The following is a 6,000-nucleotide window of genomic DNA, read 5'->3' on the forward strand; positions in this document are numbered from 1 at the left end:
GCACATGATACTCACGTAGTCTCACTAATGTTCTATCCAGATGCAAGGTGATGTCCTAACCCTTCACTCAATGTCCTGTCCAATGAAGGCAACAACGCCATATGCCTTCTTCACACTGTAAATGAAAGGACCCAGGAGTGTAACACTGCAAATGACAGGGCCCAGGAGTTTAACACTGTATGGAGGATGGTGATGGCAGAGGCTATCACAACATTTCAGAACTATCTAGATGAGCACTTGAATCACCAAGGCCTAGAAGGTGACAGATCATATGTTGATATCTGGGAATGATATAAATTGATACTTAATGATCAGTATGGACAAGGTGAACTGAATGCCCTGTATCCGTGCTGTATGACACTTTGACTCTATCAGTTGAAGTCTGGGGCAGATCAGTTATGATTGCATTGACACAGGGCAGGCAATCTACTTTTGTTCCTGTTTTGCTGTGTTCCTGTGAGAAGACACTGAGTGATCTTGGCAGTCATTGATGGAGGATTCTAATTCAATGATAAATAATGCAGTGGTGGAACAGCAGAAAAGGACACAGGAAATTCACTCCTTGGTCGAGCAGGCCAGAACTTTATAACTCGGGAGTGCAGGAAGATGAGGGGTGATATTATAGAGGAATACATAGTATAAATGCACAGTCTTTTCCCCAGAGTAGGGGAATCAAAACCAGAGGCCATGGATTGAAGGTGAGGGGGGTAAGATTGAATAGAAAGGAACGTGAGGGGCAACTTTTTTTTTTAAATGCAAAGGGTGGTAGGTATATGGAACGAGCTGTGGCCTTTCACAAAATGTTACCTGTGCCCGATATGAAAAGTACTTTGTTTTCCGTCTAGATGTTTCTTGTTACAAACAGAATTTTTGGAATGGTGGCAAATTAATCTCCAGTGCTTCCATTGGAAATGTTGTGATGGCAGATTTGAATTTGGTACACAGAAACAAGTATTTAAGCCCTTCCACTCAAACTCCTATGAAAACTGCCTCTATCTGTCCATTCCCTCCTCCTATCCTCAGCCACTCTCCTTTTCCATAAATTCTTGTTTTCTTGTCGCTCAATTTGCATCTGAGCCCTTTCATCAATGGTTACCTTATTCCTTGTTTTAAAAGGTCCCTTGTTCTCAGTCTATGGATTTCCTGGTAAAAACAGGGATGACAGAGCAGGAAAGTTAACCCATTAGTAATGTTGTGGTTGCAAAAACAAGGGTGTTTTGGATGGAAGTTACTGCAGAGGAACAGGCCATTCAGCCCAACAACATTGACTTGTTTTATACTGCACACCAACATCCTGCAATGTGGAAGCACTGTGCACTCAGCTGTGTCCTGGGACTGCATTGAACAGAGGGGACTGGACAAGGAACATCCACACAATCATTCCTCATTCACGAAAAATTACATCAGTTTATCTAAAGATCTGAATTGGAGGCAGCCATATATCTTGGACCATTAAAAATTATGGAGAGTACTGCAACGAGGGAGACAGATGGGACCACTAAACGGTTTGAAAATTAGCATGAGAACATCGTGACTGAGCTCAACACAGAGGAAATAGTGGAACAAGACATAACACATACTGGAAAACAGGGATCATCAGTTATTCACTCAAGCTTCCAAGGATACTGATTCTCATTCTGTACAACCACTTGTCACTCTCTCCTGTTCCCTCATATTCCAGTCCTCATTTCACCAATTGCCCCCTTGATTCTTTATGTCGAATTTTGCTCAGTTTGCATCCTTCCATTCACCAATGTTACCTGCGCTCCTGATATTGAAAGTTGTTTGTTCGCACTTTCTTCAGTCTGACCAACCCAAAATGGCTTTCCATTCCTTCAGCAAACTCTGCCTGAACTGTTGTATTACTCCAGCATTTTGCTCAAGATTCCAGTAATTGTAGTTCCCGAATCTTGCTCTCATTTTGCCAGGATGGTTGAAGAGGGCAGAATTGACCAGGACATGCGTTTCCGTTTGACCTGCAATGGCCACAGAAGGGAAGATGAATTATTTATGTCTCTGCATAGAAACAGGTCCTTCTGCCCAGCAGCTCCATGACATGTTTTACATTCCACGTCAACCTCATGTAACGTGGCAGCTCTGGACACTCAGCTGTGCGGTGGGACGACAGTAACAGAGAGGACTGGAAAAGGAACATCCACAAAATCATTTGTTTAGCACATTGGTGTCAGTGCTCGAGAACTATGATGAGCAGACACCACATGGGGCCTTGGCAGCTGCAAAACTGCCAAGAGTAGAAAATGTTGTTGGGACTTTTGAGTTTAAAGGGAGAGAATGGATAAGCTGTCTATTTTCCCTAGAGCAAGGATAAAACCTGAGCAGTGTCTTTATGGAGGTTTATAAAATTGAGGAATGCTAGTAAGCTGTATAGTCACAATCTCTTTCTCCGGATAAAAGTCATAGGTTTAAGGAGTGACACATTTTTCAGAGCGTAGTGAGTATATGGAATGAGCAGCCAGAGGAAGTGGTTGAGGCATGTACTATTATCATGTATTAAAGAAATTTGAAGAGCTACTTGGACAATAAAGATGTAGAGAGAGACACAACAAACTGCATATTCTGCAATTCTGACCAAAACTCCAAGTGCTGGAAGAGCTCAGCAGGTCAAGCAGCATTGTGGAGGGAATGGACAGGCGATGTTTCATGTCAGGCCCCTCTTCAGACTCAGACCACCATATGTCCATTCCCTCTACAGATGCTATCTGCCCGGTTGTGTTGCTCCAACACTTCGAGGAACACCTGCTCAGGGATATAGGTAAACCACTGACGTGTTGGGCCAAAGTGCATGTTTCCATGCTGTTCAACTCTATGCCAGCTATGAAAACATTAAATGTGCAGATGAGTAGCTAAGATATATCAGATGCTGCACAGAATGGATTGCAGAGATAAGGAGGAGTAAGACCAGAGAGGGAACTGAAAATCAGAAGATGTTGTCACTGACCCCTCAAGGTACCACAGAATGTCTCTGTCTGTCTTCCGAGAAAGCCTCTTACTTAATCTCGTCCTTTTCTGTTGTTAATATTGCCCAATGTGCAACGACTGGCGTTTTTTTGTTGTCAGAAGTGAAGAATCCTCTATTCTTGCTTTGCAACTGGCATCTCACAAACATGATATCAGGAATGGGTAAAAATGATTGAAGGATTGAGTCCATCGGATCGTCAATGGAACCGAAAGCTGGAATTATTTAGAATTTACAACACAGGAATGTCCAGTTCAGGCCAAAATCACAGCCATGCCATGTGCCCATCCCTGCTTGTTGCAATCAGGCAATTCTGTTCCTGTCAAAATTAACATCATTGTTCCTAACATTGCATACTTTACAACATTCTCATAGCTCAGTGTCCAACATTAATAGTGTGCGTTCCTGGGGAGGGATGTATCTTTTCTCTGGATGTTTATTATCCAATCCATTCTCTATATTATATTCCAGTACACAGAGGGCCAACATTAGCTTACTGCTGGTGTGGGAGGAAATTATCCTGCAGATGATGCCTCTCTCACACTCATGTCCTCTGATTCACCATCTCTGCTCACTGTGCACCAGCCCCCACTCCCTCTCCTGCCTTACTCAGCTGTGCTCCTCCCAAAACAAGGCATCTTAGACAGACACGGGTCAAGAGAATGACAATAGACAATAGGTGCAGGAGTAGGCCATTCAGCCCTTCGAGCCAGCACCGCCATTCAATGCGATCATGGCTGATCACTCTCAATCAGTACCCCGTTCCTGAAGGGACGTGTGGTGGAGTTGGAGAGGAAGTTGGATGACCTCAGGGCCATCCGGGAATGCGAGAGTTTCCTCGACAGGACCTATTGTGAGGCTGTCACGCCAAGGGTCCAGGTCGAGCGAAGGTGGGAGACTGTTTCAGGGGGGAGTGGACGAGGACTACAGGAGACCCCAGTGGCTGTGCCTATTGCAAATAGGTATACCCTCTTGGGAACTGTCGGGGCAGAAGACGTTTCCAGTCCGAGTGGCGGACCTGTTGGCAAGGATACTCGACTGGAGACCGAAGTCTGGAAGAGCCGTAGTGGTCGGTGACTCCATAGTCCGAGGGATGGACAGAAGATTTTGTGGCAGCAGGAGGGACTTGAGGATGGTCTGTTGCCTCCCTGGTGCCAGGGTTCAACACATCACAGACCGGCTTCAGAAAATCCTAGTGAGGGAAGGCGATCAACCTGAAGTCATTGTGCACGTGGGCACGAATGACGTCGGGCGGAAGAGGAAGGAGGTGCTACAGCGGGAGTTTAGAGAGTTGGGAAAAACACTGAGAAGTAGGACGTTATCTCTGGACTGCTACCGGTACCTCTTGCTGGTGAGGCCAGGAACAGAGAGATAGAGCGTATGAATTTATGGCTGAGGGACTGGTGCAGAGAGCAGGGATTTAGATTTCTGGACCACTGGGATCTGTTCTGGGCTAGGGGTGACTTGTACAAAAGGGACGGGTTACATCTTAACAGCAGGGGAACAAACATTCTGGCAGGCAGGTTTGCTAGTGTGACACCTGTGGCTTTAAACTAAGTAGAGGGGGGGAGGGGTTAACAAATTGTGAATATGAAGATGAGGTAAAAGGGAATACAGGAGATATTGCAAAAGACTCTCGGAAGAAAGGGAACAGAAGTTCTAGAGGGGAAAAGAAATTAAGGGCAGGGCCAATTGTGACCGATGTGAGAGGGGAGGTAAATACAGAAGTTAAAGTGTTGTACTTAAATGCGCGTAGTATAAAAAATAAAGTGGATGAGCTTGAGGCTGAGTTAGTCATGGGCAAGTATGATGTTGTAGGGATCACTGAGACATGGCTACAAGAGGACCAGGGCTGGGAACTGAATATTCAGGGGTACACAACGTATAGAAAAAACAGACAGGTGGGCAGAGGGGGTGGGGTTGCTCTGATGGTAAGGAATGATATTCATTCCCTTGCAAGGGGTGACATAGAATCAGGAGATGTTGAATCAGTATGGATAGAAATGAGAAATTGTAAGGGTAAAAAGACCCTAATGGGAGTTATCTATAGGCCCCAAACAGTAGCCTCGACATAGGGTGCAAGTTGAATCAGGAGATAAAATTGGCGTGTCAAAAATGTAGTGCTACGGTGGTTATGGGAGATTTCAACATGCAGGTAGACTGGGAAAATCAGGTTGGAAATGGACCCCAGGAAAGAGAGTTTGTAGAGTGCCTTCGAGATGGATTCTTAGAACAGCTTGTACTGGAGCCTACCAGGGAGAAGGCAATTCTGGATTTAGTGTTGTGTAATGATCCTGATCTGATAAGGGGACTAGAGGTAAAAGAGCCATTAGGAGGCAGTGATCACAACATGATAAGTTTTACTCTGCAAATGGAAAGGCAGAAGGGAAAATCGGAAGTGTCGGTATTACAGTATAGCAAAGGGGATTACAGAGGCATGAGGCGGGAGCTGGCCAAAATTGACTGGAAGAAGGCCCTAGCAGGGAAGACGGTAGAACAGCAATGGCAGGTATTCCTGGGAATAATGCAGAGGTTGCAGGATCAATTTATTCCAAAGAGGTGGAAAGACTCTAAGGGGAGTAAGAGACACCTGTGGCTGACAAGGGAAGTCAGGGACAGCATAAAAATTAAGGAGAGGAAGTATAACATAGCAAAGAAGAGTGGGAAGACAGAGGATTGGGACTCTTTTAAAGAGCAACAAAAGTTAACTAAAAAGGCAATACGGGGAGAAAAGATGAGGTACGAGGGTAAACTAGCCAATAATATAAAGGAGGATAGCAAAAGTTTTTTTAGGTACGTGAAGAGGAAAAAAATAGTCAAGGCAAATGTGGGTCCCTTGAAGACAGAAGCAGGGGAATTTATTATGGGGAACAAAGAAATGGCAGACGAGTTAAACCGTTACTTTGGATCTGTCTTCACTGAGGAAGATACACACAATCTCCCAAATGTTCTAGGGGCCGGAGAACCTAGGGTGATGGAGGAACTGAAGGAAATCCACATTAGGCAGGAAATGGTTTTGGGTA

The sequence above is a fragment of the Rhinoraja longicauda genome, chromosome 43 (assembly GCF_053455715.1).
Source record: "Rhinoraja longicauda isolate Sanriku21f chromosome 43, sRhiLon1.1, whole genome shotgun sequence".
Taxonomy (NCBI): domain Eukaryota; kingdom Metazoa; phylum Chordata; class Chondrichthyes; order Rajiformes; family Arhynchobatidae; genus Rhinoraja; species Rhinoraja longicauda.